This window comes from Dromiciops gliroides, chromosome X (assembly GCF_019393635.1).
Source record: "Dromiciops gliroides isolate mDroGli1 chromosome X, mDroGli1.pri, whole genome shotgun sequence".
In the NCBI taxonomy this organism is placed as follows: domain Eukaryota; kingdom Metazoa; phylum Chordata; class Mammalia; order Microbiotheria; family Microbiotheriidae; genus Dromiciops; species Dromiciops gliroides.
In genome coordinates this window covers 62,879,989-62,899,138 of record NC_057867.1, presented here as the reverse complement: position 1 = coordinate 62,899,138, position 19,150 = coordinate 62,879,989, and the positions used below count along the sequence as shown (strand labels likewise).

The 19,150-nt window shown below is 43.6% G+C and overlaps 1 non-coding gene across 1 annotated transcript; it reads left to right on the top strand.

The window, feature by feature from the left end:
* The first annotated feature begins 5,156 nt into the window (after positions 1-5,156).
* On the top strand, positions 5,157-5,265 carry LOC122734226. Its single transcript, XR_006354031.1, has one exon. It is a non-coding gene; the product is annotated as a U6 spliceosomal RNA (small nuclear RNA).
* Positions 5,266-19,150: the final 13,885 nt, after the last annotated feature.

Genomic DNA, 19,150 nt, shown 5'->3' with positions numbered 1-19,150 from the left:
TGATAAGGGTATCAGGGCTAGTGGATTCTGTTAGTTACCTTAAGTGGGCTGGGATGATTGACTGACTCATTGATTCAATTGACCTTCCTCCCACCCTTCCAATGAAATCAGATTTCTAGATCCTTTTTCTCTCTATTAGAATAACTCTCACCAACTCCTAAGAGCATGAAAGCTGATACAGACAGGATCCAACTATCCCATTCTCATCCTTTTGCAGCAGACCCCTCCCTGAGCATGGCCACCCACCTCCCAGGGTGGTGGTGGTGGTGGTGGTGGTGGAACTGTCACAGAATGAGGGCATCTCAAAGGATATCACTAAGGTTTTAAAGGCAGGGGCCGAAGGGAGAGTTAACAGTATGGAAACAGAGCTTGGTAGCCAGCCCCTGTTAGACTTCCTTGCCCTCGATGCCCCTCCTCCCTACCGCTGCTGATTCCAGTCCTTGCCCTTGTAAACCTTGAAAAAGTACAAGTTACCCCCTTGGGCTGCTGAGCAAATACCATCTGTAGTTATCTGATGCCATACTAAGGAGAAAATGCCAGTTCTGGCCCTGAGATTCCAGTCAGGGGCAAGGCATTAGATGGGACAGAATACAGAGCCGTAACAAAGGGGACCTGGATTTTTGTCTCAGGGTGCTAAAATTTAGAGGGTGCCAACAGTATCTGTTTTTGCCTTCTGAAGCAGTAAAATAAACACCTGGGCCTTCCCTTGCCCTCCCCCTTATATGTCTAGAGCTGTGATTTGAGCAGTGTGAGAGAACTCTGGGGGCACAAAGTCCCTCCCCCAACACAGATTCATAGCTTGCCTCTAACTTATAGTCATAGAGAATTATTGGAGAGGTGAAGGACCTTTCCCATGGTCACATAGCCAGTATATATCATCGACAGAATTTGAACCCAGATGTTCTCATCCAGAACATGCTTCTATCAAGTTAACCAGAATAATTAAACTATGAAGCAAACAGATAGCAAAATGTCCTAGAGCAGCAGCTGCCAAGAGATGACCTCTCTGGGTCCTTTTTTTTTTGCGGGGCAATGAGGTTTAAGTGACTTTCCCTGGGTCATACACCCCTTCTGGGTCCTTTTTGATGTGAAGAGGCTTTGTAATCTGAGGAGTGCCCTCTCTAGTGAGAGGAAGTAGATGGCAAAAGAGATTTGGAGTGGGGGCAGCTAGGTGGCATAGTGGATAAAGCACCAGCCCTGCATTCAGGAGGACCTGAATTCAAATCCGACCTTAGACACTTGACACATGCTAGCTGTGTGACCCTGGGCAAGTCACTTAACCCTCATTGCCCCATCAGAGAGAGAGAGAGAGAGAGAGAGAGAGAGAGAGAGAGAGAGAGAGAGAGAGAGAGAGAGAGAGAGAGATTTGGAGATCAAGGCCCTGGCTTCAAATTCCTGCCTGTGTGACCTTTCCCTTCATCGAGCATCAGTTTCCTTCTTTGTCAAATGAAGGAGGGGTGACTTAGATGACCCCTAACCTTCCTTACAGTTCTGAGTCTGCCCAGGGGAGGGGGGGGGACTTCAAGGCATAAATCCAAGAACACAGACCTCTGCACACCTGCTGATTCAGTCCATTGCTTTACTGACTCTGCTTTTCTTAGCAGGGGGCCCAAGGATTACTTGTAAGATTCATCAATTCCAAGCTTTCCATGAGGCCCCACACAAAAGCCAGAAACCGCATGAGGTAGCTACACTTCTTCCTGTCTCTTAATGCTGCATTTATCAGGCTAGTGAAAATAACACGAAAAAAGTTCTTCTCAAACTCTTTAGCAAGTTTCTTCCCACTTAGCAATCCCTCAATACCTATTTCCAGAGAATCTTCTGACCCCACAAATCACCCAAGCCTAGCTTTGAGGGCTGCTCTGTGTGTGCCTCTCCTGAATTAAGGGAGACTAGAGATTCTTCCAAGAGAATTAGGCACCAGTCACACACCTAAGTGGTATAATGTCCAGAGGATCATAGAATATCAGCTCAGACAGGGCTCCTATGGATAACCTTGTCTAAGAGGCACATTTTTTTTTCTGATAAAAGTATTTAATTTTTTCCAGTTACATGTAAAGATAGTTCTCAACATTTGTTTATACAAGCTTTCCAATTTCAGATTTTTCTCCCCCCCTCCCTTAGACAACAGGTAATCTGATATAGGTTATATATATATATATATATATATATATATAATAACATTAAACATATTTCTGCATTAGTCATGTTATAAGAGAAGAATCAGAGCAATGAGGAAAAACCTCAAAATAGCAAAACAACAGCACCAAAAACAAAAGAAATAGTATGGTTCATTCAGCATCTATACTCCACAGTTCTTTGTTTTTTTTCCTGGATTTGGAGATCCTCTTCCATCATGAGTTCCCTGGAACTCTTCTGTGCCATTGCATTGGTGAGAAGAATCTAGTCCATCACAGTAGATCAACACACAATGTTGATGATACTGTGTACAATGTTCTTCTGGTTCTGCTCATCTCACTCATCATCAGCCCATGCAAGACCCTCCAGGTTTCTCTGAACTCCTAAGAGGCACATTTTCCAGATAGGGAAAATAAGGCCCAGACAGGGCACAGGGCACAGATCAGGTAGGCTTAATCTGGGGGCAAGGTGAGAGCCCAGCCCCAGCCTTCCTACACAAACAGTCCCATATGACCATAACAGAGTGCTGGGCTGGGCTTGGTAGTAGTGGGGATGGGGAAAGACAGGTATATGAGGCCAAGTCCAAGGCTCCTGACCCAGCCCAGTAGTTCTAATTGGGAGGGCTTCATTCCTTACATCAAACCTAACTGGTTTCCTTGCAACCTGTGGGGCCAAGCAGAACAAGTCTGTTTGTGCTTTAAATACCTGAAGCTGGTTATCTGGTGCCTCCAAATCCTCTTCTGGCTAAACATATCTGTTTGATGTAAATGCTTGTCAGGTGACTTAAGATTTCAGGCCCTTTCACCTTCCTGTTTGCCCTCATGTTGCATACAGGAGATTGCTTCCTCATAGCTCACATCACCTTCAAGAGGATTTGTCCCAGAGTCTAAGGGAGCTCTGACATTATAGATGTTCCCAGTAGTTGATGTTTCTCTAGGTTTACAAAGCATCTTACATATATGATCTCATTGAACCTCAAAAGAACCCCATGAGGTGGATACTTTGTTGTTGTTGTTGTTGTTTGTCCTTCATTCTCGAAGAGGACCATGATAGATGTCATAACTTGGACTGAATTGTATTTAAGTGTGGGGGGGGGGGAGGGCTGTGCAAGGTCACCAACCTCACTCTCTCCTCCCAGAGAGAGGAGGTCCAATGGCAGGATAAATGTCAACCTGACTGGAGATGGCCCCGGTATTATCATTCCCACTTTACCACTTAGGAACCTCTGTTCAGAAAGGTTGACTTGTCAACAACTGCTCAGCAAATTTTGTCTAGTCTGGTCTAGTCTTCCTTACCCCGAGGCCACCACTAGGGCTTTTTGAATCTCTGAGGGTGGAGAGGGAGTAGCTGGGTTCTCTCCCAGCCTTTCTCTAGGTCTTCCCTTTAAAATGTTAAGCTCCACTCTCCCAGGAAGGCCCCATTGTCCTTCCCCAGGTCATTGATAAGCATCTATCAGGCACTGTACTCAAAAACTGAGCAATGAAACAATCCCTGCCTTTAGGGAGCTTTCATTCTGGTCTGATCCTCCTTGACTCTTCTTCCTTCTCCCTCACCCACCCCCATACCCAATCCATTGTCAAATCTTGTCCATTCTCTGTATGTGCTCAGTCATTTTTCTGTCATGTCTGAATCTTCATGACTCCATTTGGGGTTTTCTTGGCAGAGATATTGGACTGGTTTGCCATTTCATTTTCCAGTTCGTTTTACAGATGAGGAAACTGAGGCAAAGTTGAGTGAATTCCCCAGGGTCACACAGCTACTAAGTGGCTGAGGCTGGATTTGACTTCAGCCCTGGCACCCTATCCACTGCAGGGCCACCTAGTACCCCTTGTCCATTCTACCTCCACAATATCTCTCTCATCCATTGCTTGTTCATTCATTTAACCCACACCTTAGTCCCAATCACCTCTCACCAGAACTACTATAATAGCTTCCTTGTTGGTCTCTTCACTTCTACTTTCTCTCCTCTCTAATCTATTTTTCACACTGCCACCAAAATAATCTTCCCCAAGCATCATGTTACTTCCCCTGCTCAGGAACCTTCATTGACTCCCTATTGCCTCTGGGATATTATCCAAACTCTTGAGCTTGGCAATTAAAGCCTTCCAAAATCTGGCTCCAGGCTCCCTTCCCAGACTGACTTCATGTTACTGTTCCTCTATGGTACTCTCTATTCCAGCCAAAATGATCTACTTGCCTTCATAATATAATTGAAAAAGTTGAGGCCCTTGAGAGGGAGTGTGATTTTAAAGTAGAATAAGATTTAGAGCTGGAAGAGACTTTAGAGTTCATCTTCTGCCCATTTTAGAGATGAGGAAACAGACCCAGAGAGAAAAAGGGACTAGCTCAGTGAGTTGAGGGCAGAGCCAGCCCCTGCCCAGCTCCCCAGCCAGGGTTCTTTCAGAGAGGCTATCTCCCCTGAATGAGGGATGGGGGAGAATATGGCCTATTATTAATTGCTTTCAGCTAGGACTGAGATTCTGGTTCCTTCTGGTTCCTTGCCTTGAAAGGGCTCCACAGGGGGCTGGGAATGGGAATGGACTCTTCAGTGTACTTATCATCCTTCCAATCCCCAGAGGCCCTTGTCCTAAAATCACAGGATAAGTGATTCAGAGTGGGAAGGAACCTTACAATGTCCAGTCTCCTTATTTGACAGAGGAGGAAAACTGAGGCACAGAAATGTTAATTGATTTGCCCTGGGTTTGAATTCTGCCTCTGAGGCTTACTAGCTATGCCCCTGGGCAAATGATTATACCTCTCTTATCTTCAGTTTATTCATTTGAAGAAAGAAGGGGTTGGCACAACAACATTGTGAAGACAAACATTTCATCAGTGCAATGATCAGCCATGATTCTAAGGGACAGATAATGAAACCTACTGTCCACCTCCTGATCAGGAAGTGGTAGACTCAGGGTGCAGAATGGGACATACATTTTTGGACATGTCTAATGTGGGAATTTGTTTAGCTTGACTATGCATATTTGTTACAAAGGTTTTCTTTCTCTTTTCTAATGGGAGTGCTTGCATCAGCAGCACATATACTAAAAAATTGGAATGATACAGAGAAGATTAGCATAGCCCCTGAGCAAGGATGACAGGAAAATTCGTGAAGTGTTCCTTTCTAATGGGAGAAGTTGGAAAGAGAGAAAAGAAATGCTTGTTTAAAAAATTAATTATAGATTACTTCTAAGGCTTCTTTCAGTTTCCAATCCCATGAATCCTACCTTTGTCATTCACTGATTGGGTACCCTGAACAAGCTGCCTTAGCTCCCAGAGCCTCAATGTCCTCTCATGTAAAAATGGGACTTGAAGAATTTGCACTAGCTAGGTTGTTGTGCTTGGCAAGCCTTTGTGACACTGACTAGCTGTGTAACCCTAGGCAAATCACTTAACCCCAATTGCCTCAAACATCTGGGACCATCTCCAGTTGTCCTGATATATATCTCACCCTTGGACCCAGAAGGCTCTGGAGGAAAGAGTGAGGTTGGTGACCTAGCACAGCCCTCCCTCACTAAAATCCAATTCAGCGCAAGTCATGACATCACCCCATGTCACGGTCCTCTTCAAGAATGAAGGATGGGGGCAGCTAGGTGGCACAGTGGATAAAGCACCTGCCCTGAATTCAGGAGGAACTGAGTTCAAATCCGACCTCAGATACTTGACACTTACTATCTTTGTGACCCTGGGCAAGTCACTTAATCCTCATTGCCCTGAAAAAAAAAAAGAAAAAAGAATGAAGGACAAGCAACAACAATGCAACATCATTAATGCCTCCATTCATCCCACCTACTCATGATAGCTCATGGTATTTCCCCCTCCCCTTGCTTCTGTGGCCTGCCTTCCTCCCGCCTGGCTTCCCATGGGCCCAAGTCATTGTCAGGTGGACCTCTGGCTAGCAGCAGCTGATCAGGCCGTCAGGGACCTTTGCCATGAGACCTGCCTCTGTCTGCTTCCCAGTGCTGGGAATGCCAAGGCTGGACTGGTCTTTGTTAGTAGGGCATAGGGAGACGTGTCTCTGCCCTCACAGAGGAGTCGGGGGAGAACCTCAGGGGCCAATCAATCCAACATCCTCATTTGAAGATGATGGCGCTGAGGCCCAGAGAAAAGCGATTGGTTTGAGATGATCCAGTAAGTTTCAGAGACAGAATTCCAACACTCTATTTAGACCAAGGGTTCTTCTCCTAGGACCCATGAACTTGGGTTTAAAAAAAGTGATGACTGTATTTCAATATCATTGTTTTCCTTTGTAATCCTCTCTATTTTATTAGTGAGTGTTATACTAAAATGCAGTCCATAGGTTTCAGCAGACTGCCAGTGGAGTCCAGGACCCAAGTTAAGAAGCATAGCTCTCTGGGGCAGCTAGGTGGCGCAGTGGATAGAGCACTGGCCCTGGATTCAGGAGGACCTGAGTTCAAATTTGACTCAGACACTTGACACATATTGGCTGTGTGACCCTGGGCAAGTCACTTAACCCTCATTGCCCTACCAAAAAAAGAAAATAAGAAGCATAGCTCTCCATTGAGTGATGGAGAGCTCCTCTCAGGAGCATGCCCTTCTAGAGCTGCTGGGGTGGGCCTGCTCACCAGCTTGGCATAGATTGAGATAGCTCTCAATCTATCCCCATTCCCACCCAAGCACCTTGGTGGCCCAAAGGGGCCCTTTGGGGCCCTAGTGGTGGGTGGCACACCAGTCTACAAGCTTGGCTTTGCCTGCCTTCTCCCTCTGGTGGGCCTTTCCTCCCTTGCTATGGCCTCCCCCGTCTGCTTGCCCAGACTTGGTCCCAGGAATGTTGTAGGGTGCAGAGAGCTAGGAGGGGCACCACAGTGGGAGCTTGCTGGGAAATGGGCTCCTTTGCCCAGTTTGGGGAGGAGGAGCCCCACATGCTCCCCAGAAGCCACCCTTCCTCCTGTGGAAGCCAGCCAGCTCCCAATCTTCTCTCTCATTTGGAAGACTTTCCTAGTTTACGGCCCTCCCGGTGGGAGAGGCTTCTCATTCCTTCCCTTTATACCCCAGGGTGTTTCCAGTCTGGCACTGGATCGCCAACTGCTCCCTAGTCATTGGTCTGGAGAGCTCCTGACACATCATCAGGAAAGAATAAGTCCCCACTGCAGGAACGAACGTTACATCCCGAAAGTTCCTGAAGCTTTGGACTCTGAAAAGAAAGACAATGTTGTCCACATTGAAAGCAAGCGGCCCCCAATATGTGAGCTATACCTAGAGCCAAGCTGGAAGGTCCACAAATGTTTATTAAGGGAGGGTCTCATACACGTGAGGCCCTATGCTTGGGGTAAGGGTTGGGGGTGAAGTGGGGAATGGATGTAAAGATGAAATACCGATTTATGATGCACCTGCTTTTTGTAGAACCCCGTGTTAAACACTGGGGAAGGGAGAAAGTTGAGATAAGACTCAATGCCTGCCTTCTAGAAATTTGTACTGTGCCAAAGGATGCAACAGACAGACAGAGACAGAAAGAGAGAGAAAGAGAGAGAGAGAGAGAGAGAGAGAGAGAGAGAGAGAGAGAGAGAGAGAGAGAGAGAGAGTCTATTAAGTACCATGTGCCAAGCACAGTGCTACGTGCTGGAATACACAGATAAGTGCTCTCAAAGGATAATTAAAGAAGGAGAGAGTACTTATGAACAACTGGAGATAACTGAAAGTCTTCCTGGAAGATGTGGTACCTGAGCTGGGCCTCCAAAGAAGATAAGGATCTAAGTTTGCTACAGGCAAAAGGAACAATTTGTACAAAATTTTGGGCCTGGCCTGGTAGTACAGTTTGTGAAGGGCAACATAACGATATGAGATAAGGCTGGAAAAGATAGGTGGAAGTCAGACTGTGCTGTGAAGAGACTTCAATGCCAGGCTAAAGTGGGGCCTGCAGCCCAAGTCCAAAGGATGTATGATTAAACAATTGGAGGCTGGAAAGATGAGTGGCACCCTGCCCTTTCTTTCTTTCTTTCTTTCTTTCTTTCTTTCTTTCTTTCTTTCTTTCTTTCTTTCTTTCTTTCTTTCTTTCTTTCCTTCCTTCCTTCCTTCCTTCCTTCCTTCCTTCCTTCCTTCCGTCCGTCCGTCCTTCCTTCCTTCCTTCCTTTCTTTCTTTCTTTCTTTCTTTCTTTCTTTCTTTCTTTCTTTCTTTCTTTTCTTTTCTTTTTGTTTTTTGTCTTGTTTTTGTGGGGCAATGAGCGTCAAGTGACCTGCCCAGGGTCACCCAGCTAGTAGATATCAAGTGTCTGAGGCCAGAATTGAACTCAGGTCCTTCTGAATCCAGGGCCGGTGTTTTATCCACTGTGCCACCTAGCTGCCCCCCTCTTTTTTTTTAAATGTGCATAATTGACAACCATTTTTCTTGAGATGGTTAGTTAGCATTCAACCTATGGATTCATTACCAAACAGAAAGAAAGAAAAAGATATTTAAGGAATTCAACTTCAGTTCACATGTAGATCATTTCAGAGCTGATTACCCTGTAGATGGAAGTCTGGCTGCTTGCAGTGAAATAAATGTCTCTGTCACTTGCCCAAGTGAATTGTTGAAGGGCTCTCTCTTCCAGGAGTCCCCTGAAATAGGGGTTTCTTGCAGAGAAGTTCTGACCTTTATTGTTTCCAAGGTTCTATTAAGTAAAATGTGACTCATGGGGGGCAGCTAAGTGGTGCAGTGGATAGAGCGCTGGCTCTGGATTCAGGAGTACCTGAGTTCAAGTCCAGACTCAGACAGTTGACACTTACTAGCTGTGTGACCCTGGGCAAGTCACTTAACCCTCATTGCCCCGCAAAAAAAAAAATGTGACTCATGAAACCAAAGACCAAAGATCACCAAAGCCTGCCCTCTCTTTTGATAGTCACTTATGGGGCTTGTCTCCAATACAACATCTACCCCTGTCTCCCAACATTCTCCCATTCCACCTCTTTCACAGCTCAAGTTCCCAATGTCCCTCCTTCTGAGACAGCACTGGCTCCCTCAGGGCAGATTAGAACCTAACTATTACTTGGGTACCTACAGCATCACATGCCAGTGGGAAAAACCACCCCTTCCCAACAGAGCCATCCCTATTCCCCAGATCACTTTATGCAAGAGACTTCCCCCTCCCTTGGAGAGAGGATGTGCATTCTGGGACAGTGACTGGTAAGAGCCCCACTTACCCCCTTTTCATTTGGATTGGGACAGAGTTGACTGGCACAGGATGAGAAGCCATGATGGATTGGTTGTGATTTGTTTTGGAGATCTAACTACATTGCCTTCTCTGCCCCTACCCCCCACTCCCCACTGGCCAGCCAGCCCTTTTCCAAACCCATCCTTCTTTCAAACTTTCCATCACTGCCAAGGGCACCTCCATCCTCCCAGTTGCCTGGGTTTGCTTCTTGGATTCTTCACTTTCCCACATGCCTCACACCCAATCTGTTGACAAGTCTTATCATTTCTACCTCAACAACAATAATAGTAATAGCATTTATATGTGTGTATATATAATAGCATAGAGATAGAGATATCTAGATGTAGACATGGACATAGACATAGATATAGATGTAGATGTAGATATTGAGTGCCTACTCCATGCTGGGGCTAAGCACTTTATAAATATCTCATTTGATCCTCTCAGAATCCTGGGGAGGTAGGTGCTTTTTTTTTTGGTGAGGCAATGGGGGTTAAGTAACTTGCCCAGGGTCACACAGCTAGTAAGTGTTAAGTGTCTGAGGCCGGATTTGAACTCAGGTCCTCCTGAATCCAGGGCCGATGCTCTAGCCACTGCGCCACCTAGCCGCCCCTGGTAGGTGCTATTATTATCCCCCTTTTTTTTCTTACAGTTGAGGAAAGAGGAATACAGAAGTTAAGTGACTTGCACAAGGTCATAGAGCTAGTAAGTATCTGAGGCCACATTTGAATTCAGGTCTTCCCAAAGCTCTATCTTCTACCCCTTACATCTGTCCCATTCTCTTTACTAACACTGACACCACCCAAGAGCAGGCCCTCATCACCTCTCACCTGAACCACTATAGTAGCCTGCTAGCTTAGTCTCTCTGCCTCAAAGCCTCCCTTAACTCCAGCCCACCATCCACTTGGCTGCCAATGTGATTTTCCTCCCATCTCTTGGGGGACTCCCTCTTGATTCTAGGAGTAGATGCTCTTTCATCTCTTCTCTTTTCCATTTTCTACTTTTTTAAGTTTTATAATGTCCAAAATTGTTAGTATATAGTGTTTGTATATAACTGATAAATAAATACATGTGGGAGGATTCCAATCTTTTAAACTGATATGGGCCTGCAGTCAAAGTTTAGAGACTAGCACTCTGGATGATGGAGAGTGCTGGGGAGCACTGGAGAGCCAGAGCAATGCTAAAGGTTCATGGGAACAAAGGAAGCAAGATCTCTGCATTTATGAAGATGATTTTGGCAGGAGGGGGTGCTTGTCCAACAACAATAATGTAGTGACTGAGGAAGTGTTTGTGCCTGGGTGACCCAGGCTCTTTGTTCTCCTGAGCATTTCCCCAAATGTCACTAGAGGGTTGTTCTGTCATGACCACATTTGATTAATTTTGCCCTTTAGGCTTCCAGAGGAGCCAAAGCCAAGTGCTGAGCTCAAGTACTTATCCAGATGGTAGAGTCTTGGCCTCTTTACAAAGAGTAAGAGGGAGACACTGGGGCTGGGGCAGGCTCTGCCCCTGAGAGGCAATAGTAACCTCAAAGCCAAGGTCCGACTGCCTGGGCCCTGTTCCAGCACCTAGCTCAATTCAATCCAGTAGAGATGTGCTGAGTTTTTATTGTGTGCCAAGCACTGTTCTGAGTCTGAGGGTACAAAGACCAGAGAAATAGCTCTGAGCTGGGGGGCAGCAGGGGAGCCGTTGAGTAAATACAGAGAAATTTGAGGGGGAGTGCTAACAACTTTGGGAAATGAGAGAGTAGCACCTGAGGTGAGCCTTAAAAGAAAGGATTCTGAGAGAGACAGAGACAGAGAGAGACACAGAGAGAGGCCCACAGAGGTGGGGGGAGGCAGCTGGGAAGGAGAGGGAGTAAGTGGGAGGGAGGGAGGGAGTCCTTGCATTCCAGGAATGGAAAGCAGATTGTGAGAATGAATACACAAGGAAGGGAGGGCAAGTTTGGGGAACAGCTGGTAGACCAGTTTGGCTGGAATGTGGAATTAATGAAGGGGAGTGACATTTATGGCTCAGTTCAAGTTGGCAGAGTTCTTTTACAGGCAACATCCCATTTGAGCCTCACAACAATCATGAGAGGTAGATGCCACAGGCATTATTATTATTTCCATTTTTACCAGTGAGGAAGCAAAGGCACAGACAGGTTAAATGACTTGCCCACAGTCATATAGGACGTAAGCACCAGAGGGTGACTTTTTTTATTTGGGTGGGGGGTGTGCAGGGCAATGAGGGTTAAGTGACTTGCCCAGGGTCACACAGCTAGTGTCAAGTGTCTGAAGCCAAATTTGAACTCAGGTCCTCCTGAATCCAGGGCTAGTGCTTTATCCACTGCACACCTAACTGCCCCCAGAGGATGACTTTTTATCCATCTCAATAGAGGTCTCACAAGATTTCAAATCGAGTGTTCTTTTTACTAGTCTATGCTGTTCTCACAATAATTAGTCTTTTAAAAGAGCACTGCATTTGGCATTGGAAGGCTGGGATCCAAATCCTGGCTCTGCCTGGGTGACACTGGTCAAGACACAACCTCTCTTGCCTTAGTTTCCTCTTCTGTAAAATGAGGGGGTTGGATAACCACTAAGGTCCCTTTCAACTGGCCATATATAATCCTTTGATTCTCAGCCTGTCAGAGCTGCATAGAGCCAGCTCTGTTTTCCCATGCCATTCCCTCCTCCTCTTAGTCATACCCATTCCTTTTTATAGTTCCCCATCATCTGGGCAGAATAGAGATGGCCACCTTTGCCTGCAGAGAATGAACTTGAGACATTCTCCCATAAACCCAGTTTCTCCTGAAGACCCATCAGGAAGGTTAGAGAGCAGGGAAGGCAGGGAGGGATGAATTCTGAAGGTTCCCAGTTTGATGTCTTTTAAAATTTGTGTGCTGAAAGGATCCCTTCGAACTGCTGGAATGCTTGCAAATTCAGCCCTGGGTAAAGTATTAGTTTCATTCAAAGTCATGTGTTTCCTTGGAACATGAACACCAGGTACATACAGCCTGGCAGTAAGTGCTCAAACGTGTTTACTTTGTAGAAATGATCATGGTCACAGCATGGAAGAATGATTAACAAATTACTGAAACCCAGGCAAATAGACTGAAGACTTGTTACTCTCAAGTTAAAAGGAATAGGCGCTTAAAAAAAATAAGCAAACTTTAAATAATGGGAGTTGGTGGCAAATCGTCTATGCTTGTTTGTATGTTTACTATGTTAGAAAAACGTGTCCAAAAGAAATCAAATAATAATTCAATTCAGTAAGTGTTTACTCATTCCCTATTATGGGCTAGCACTGGGCTAATCTCAGAGGATGCAAAGATAAAAAATAAACTTATATTGTATTGGGGAAAACAACATGTGCACAGATACCAAAGTCAGAAATAAACACAAAATAAATACAAAGTAGTTTGGGTGAGGAGATACTACAAGTTGGAAGTGGGGAGGTTCAAGAAAGGTTTTGTGTAGGAGATTGGGACTTGACTTGATCTGAGCTGAAAGAGGAGCTAGGGGCTCCAAAAGGCAAAAGTCAGGAGTGAGAGCATTCCAGGCATAGGAGACAAGAAATAGATTGTAATGCATGGAAAACAGCAAGGGGGCCAAGTTGGGTGAGATGTTAAGTATGTGAAGGAGGTATTAGAATATGGAATCACAAGCAGGATGATTTCAGAAAAACTTGGAAAGACTTAAGTGAACTGATACAAAGTGAAGTGAGCAGAACCAGGAGAACATCATACACAGTAACAGCAATATGGTACAATGAAGAATTGTGAATGACTTAGCTGTTCTTAGCAATGCAATGATCCAAGACAACCTCGAAGGACTCATGATGAAAAATGCTGCCTCCAGAGAAAGAACTGATGTTATCTGAATGCAGACTGAAGCATACTATTTTTCACTATCTTTCTTTCTTACTTGCTTTTTTTGGGGGGGGGGTGTTGACCTTTCTTGCACAAAATGACTAATAACAGAAATATGTTTTACATGATTTCACATGTATAAAATTTGGGACCCCAAACTTTAAAAAAAATGTTTAAAATTGTTTTTATGTGTAATTGGGGAGGAATATTATTATTATTTGGGGGGGGGGCCGGGACAATGAGGATTAAGTGATTTGCCCAGGGTCATACAGCTAGTAAGTGTCAAGTGTCTGAAGCCAGATTTGAACTCAGGTTCTTCTGAATCAAGGACCGGTGCTTTATCCACTGTGCCACCTAGCTGCCCCTGGGAATATTACTTTTTTTTGGGGGGGGGCAATGAGGATTAAGTGACTTGCCCAGGGTCACACAGCTAGTGTCAAGTGTCAGAGGCCGGATTTGAACTCAGGTCCTCCTGAATACAGGGCCGGTGCTTTATCCACTGCGCCACCTAGCTGCCCTGGAATATTACTTTTTAAAAATATGGAATCGAACTGGAAACATAGATTGGAGCCAGACTGTGAAGGTCTTTAAAAGGCAAACAGAGTAGTTTTCATTTTATTCTAGAGGCAACAGGGTGGTAAGGAAGCTTCCTGAGCATTGGTGTGGTTTGGTAAGAGCTGTGCTTTAGGAATATCTTTTTGGGACTGATTTAAGCCAGATTCCACCTGTATGATTGTAAGAAAGGGAAATATCCAGAAAGAACAAATAACTTATACATGACTGAAAGATGAAGGATGGAGCTTCTATTTAGGAGTTCATTTCCTTTATTCAGGTTATTGTGAACATTGTAATATTTGAAAGTTATTGCTGGAAGAGCGAGAATTTTTTTTTTTTTGGTGAGGCAATTGGGGTTAAGTGACTTGCCTAGGGTCACACAGCTAGTAAGTGTTAAGTGTCTGAGGTCGGATTTGAACTACAGGGCCAGTGCTCTATCCACTGCACCACCTAGCTGCCCCGGGAATTTTTAATAGGAAATTAAGAGGTTTCTAGGAAATACAAATCAGGGATGGAATCTTAAGTTTTCTGCATGACATTTTTATTTTTGAGTTAAATTAAATTAAAATTTTATCCTTTCTCTCTAAAAAAAAAAAAAGGAAAATGACTTTGGTATCTGTGAGGAAGATGGGTTAGAGAAAGGAGAGACTGGAAGCATGGAGATCACTTAGGAAGCTAGATAGTCCAGACAAGAGGTGAGGAGGACCCGAACTTGGGTTGTTGTGACAAGGGGGTGGAAATGGGGACTGAGGTGAGATATTGAGCTAGAATCAATACAATCTGGCAACTTATTGGATATGGGGATGGGGGAAGTGAAAGTGGAGAGGCCAAGCTCTGTCCTAGGTTGTCCCCTAAATGACTGGAGAGATGGTGGTGGCCCAGACAATAATAGGAAAGTTATGGGCAGCTAGGTGGCACAGTGGACCCTGAGAGATCCTGAGTTGAAATCCGGCCTCAGACACTTGACACTTACTAGCTGTGTGACTCTGGGCAAGTCATTTAACTCTCATTGCCTTGCCCCGCCCCCCCAAATAGGAAAGTTAGGAGGAGCTGAGTTTAGGGGGAAAAGATGAGTTTGGTTTTGGATATGCTGGTTTTAAGGGCCCTCCAGGTCAGATGCCCGGATGCCCAGATGCCCAGAAAGCAGTTAGCTATTGCAGTAGGGTAGAAACTCAGCCAGTTTGCAATTGTTGCCAAGGCTATTGTCAGAATGAGGCTGCCTTTGTTCTTGTTAAGACCTTATGTCTTCATTAAAAGTATCTGGGCCTATATGCAAATGTCAATGTACTTGTATTTCCACAAATCAAAACAAACCTCACCAAATGGACACAGCATGCAAATGAAGTCAGTAGCAAGCATGAAATTGGGATTTTTTTGGACGGGTGGGGTGGGGCAATGAGGGTTAAGTGACTTGCCCAGTGTCACACAGCTAGTAAATGTCAAGTGCCTGAAGCCGAATTTGAACTCAGGTCTTCCTGAATCCAGGGCTGTTGCTTTATCCACTGTGCCACCTAGCTGCCCTGCCCCCGCCCCCCCCCCCCCCCCCCGCAGCTGCCTCCAGGGATTTTTTTTTTTAAAAGAAAAGTGAATATATTCCCTCCCCTGATCCCTCACATTTCTATAAGGCCTTTGTGTTTGCAAAGTGCTTTCATCATTTGCCTGGTAGATCTTGCCAGGATTATCCCCATTTTAGAAATGAGGAACTAACTCAGAGAATTTATGTGATTTGCTTAGCATCACCGGGGTAGTAAGTGTCAGAGTCGGGATTTAAACCCCACTCACCAGATTTCAAGTTGAATATTTTTTTTTGCAGGGCAATGGGGGTTAAGTGACTTTCCCAGGGTCACACAGCTAGTAAGTGTCAAGTGTCTGAGGCCAGATTTAAACTCAGGTCCTCCTGAATCCAGGGCCAGCGCTTTATCCACTGCACCACCTAGCCGCCCCCCAAATTGAATACTTCTTAAGCTTCACTTCAGAGTATCTAAAAGCTTCTGATTCATTAGATGGAATGCTATCTGGTGACTAATAAAACCTTTCCCTGTAGAGGCCTGTAAGGGGCTTGCCTTTGATGGGCAAGAGTAATTTGTAAAAGGTCCTTCAGTCCATATACAGATGATAGTAAAGTAGTTGAAGCCATAGTTCTATACAATTTAAACATTCCCCTTGCAATACTGTCTATTACATTATTAGTTTGCAGCATCTCTGAAGAAGGGTTTTACTCTACAAAGGTAGACTTCCGCCTGATCCCTGGGGAATTTTTCAACAAATTTCAAGCGAGTGGAATGCCAATTAATGAGCTTTTATTGTATTTATGGGGGAAAAATGCTGGGATTCTCAGCCTTCTAGCAAAGGACTTGCTATGGAAAGGAATTAACAGATCTGCACCAGGTAAAAGGAGAGGCTTTCTGTTGTCTCCTGGTTTCAGTCCTAATTTAGGATTAGGGTATTTCAAAGGATCCTGGTTTTCATGGTGAAGGATAAAATAAAGGCCTTAGGATGTCTGGAAAGAGTGCTGGGTTTGGAGTGAGAGATACCAGCTCTCCAATCTGCTACCAGCAGGTCTTTGGGAAAATTACTTAACTCTTTGGACTTCCATTTTCTCCTCTTTAAAATGAGTGGGCTGAACTGGTGACCCTGAAGGGCCATTCCAACTAGAAATCTATGTATGATTTTATGAGTTCCTCCCGTATCTGCTCCCAATATGTCCCACAGATGTGAGAACATTTCATAGTCTATCAAGTACTACAGCACTCTCATTTGATCTTTTAGCAACCTTATGAAGTAGTTGGGGTGAGGAGGGTTGTCTCTATAGAGGGGGAAATGGAGGCTCAGAGAGGGGAAGTAACTTGCCCTATGGAGAAACAGTCAACAAGGAGGAAAAAGTGAGCAGGTCATTTCTCCATACAACAAACCCCCAAGGGACTATCTAAATTGTTCTAATGTGCTAGGATTTGATTGTAGATAATAGTTGGCAAAAGAAACAGACCACACAGCACACCAAATTGACCTCCTGTTGTGAATTTATGGCCAAAGATGGGCAAGATTCAGGATGGGCAGGCTGTTGATGGGTTGTAATCTACTCTATTAGAGGGAGTACCCGTATTGGGAAGATCACAGATGCACTGGAATTTGGGAGTATAGTACAGTACTTACTAATGGCTACAGTAGATAGCAACATGACTTAAACATAATCAGTGGGTAAGGTCACCTCTTGTCATTGACTTCCTTGAGATGGAAGTCCACTAGTGGTATTTTCAGGTCAAAGAGGATGAACAATTTAGTAACTTTTCTAGCATAGTTCTAAATTATTTCCCAGAATAGTTTAACCTTATTCAAAGTCCACCTGCTGTGTAATTAGGTGCCAATCTTCTCACAGCTTCTCTAACACTGTTTACCTTTTTTCTTTGATGGGGATTAAGTGCCATCTTAGAGTTTTCATTTTCATTTCTCTTATTAGTAATTTAGAGCATTTTTTATATGCTTGTTAAGAGTTTCCCTGGGCAAGTCACTTAACCCTCATTGCCCCACAAAAAAAATAAGAGTTTACCTTTCTTCTTTTGAAAACTGTTGGTATTCTTTAACCACTTATCTTTGGGGGAATGGCTTTTAAGACACATATTTATCTCAATCCCCTGTTATCTTTATATCAGTTTTTGTCAGAAATATTTGATAGCCCAGAGATTTGAAAAAATTATTTTGGAGATTATTGAATATTAGATCACTAAGTTAACATTTTTTAAAGTTTTAAATTTTTTAAGTTAAGATTTTTTCTTGTCTAGCCTGTGCCACTGATTGATTTTTTTTCTTTTTCTTTTTTTCAGGACAATGAGGGTTAAGTGACTTGCCTAGGGTCACACAGCTAGTAAGTTATGTAGTGTCTGAGGCCCGAGTTGAACTCAGGTCCTCCTGAATCCAGGGCCATTGCTTTATCCACTGTGCCACCTAGCTGCCCCCACTGTTATATTTTTTTGTAATCCAGTATATTTTATTTGCATTTTTTTTTTTTGCAGGGCAATGAGGGTTAAGTGACTTGCCTGGGGTCACACAGCTAGTAAGTGTCAAGTGTCTGAGGCTGGATTTGAACTCAGGTCCTCCTGAATCCAGGGCCAGTGCTTTATCCACTGAGCCATCTAGCTGCCCCAGCACTTCACTGTTTTATTTTTTAAAGTGCTAACAAGCACCCAGTGTTTTTTTTTCCCCAAATGGTTTTGATGATTATTGTTTTATAATATAGTTAAAAGTGTGGAAGTGCCATTTCCCCTTCATTCCTATTTCATTATTTCTCTTGAAATTCTTAACTTTTTGTTGCTGTATTTAATTTTGATATTATTTTGTCTAGCTCTATAAAATAACCCTTTAATAGTTTAGTATAGCATTGAATCCATAAATTAATTTTGGTAACATTATCATTTTAAATGTATTGGAATGGTTCAACCATAAACTGTGGATATCTCTCTAATTTGTCTTCCTCTATTTCTTTAAAGAGTGATTTATAGTTACAAATATATATAGTTACACACATATCTACATCTCTATCTATCTCTATCTCTATACCCACATCCCCAACCACTTCCACATCCACCTAGCTGCCCCTAGACAAGAATTTTCTTTTTGTTGTTGTTGTTGTTGTTGTTGTTGGACAGGGCAATGAGGGTTAAGTGACTTGCCCAGGGTCACACAGCTAGCTGCCCCAAAACAAGAATTTTCATAACAAAGTAGAATTTTTAAAAATTCTACTGCAAATCTATTAAGTACAACTTGCTTTTCCTTTTAAATATACATAATAAAGTTATCATGTAACTTCCTCTCCCCCTCCATGGTTACCATTAGACACAAATAGGGGTGTGTGTGTATGTATGTATATATATACATATATATAAAACCACAGTGTTATTATGAATGGAATTTCTATCTATAATTTTGCTTTTCTTTTTACCTATGGTTATTCCCTCAATTTCTTTTTCCTTGTGTTAGAGATTTGGCTACCACTTCTAGACATTTATCAATTTATTTATTTATCAATTGTATATTTAAATGAAAGGCAAAATGTTGCAGAAGATAGATGGAAGATTTCAGAGCCAGAAAATCGTGCCTCAGCTCAGCTGTGCAACATGGGCAAATTACTTAACCTTTCAGTGCTCTGGGACCTTGAGTCTTGGGAATTCTCTAAGAATAGAAAGTACTGACCTATATTGGTAGAGGGAGTTTCCTCATCCAGGAGTTCCCTACACCACTGATCACATAGCCAGTCAACATCCCTATTGAATTGTAAAGGAAACAGTGGACAGTGTTATTGAGAAAGTTTCTAGTGTTTATCTGTTCTAAATCATGCTAACTTGACTTCGGATTGATATTTTTGATATAGAAAAATTCTTTTATTCCTATGCTTTTCATGGGTTTTAACATAACAAGAATTATATTTTTCTAAGTCTTTATGCATCCATTGATACCATTAGATTTTGAT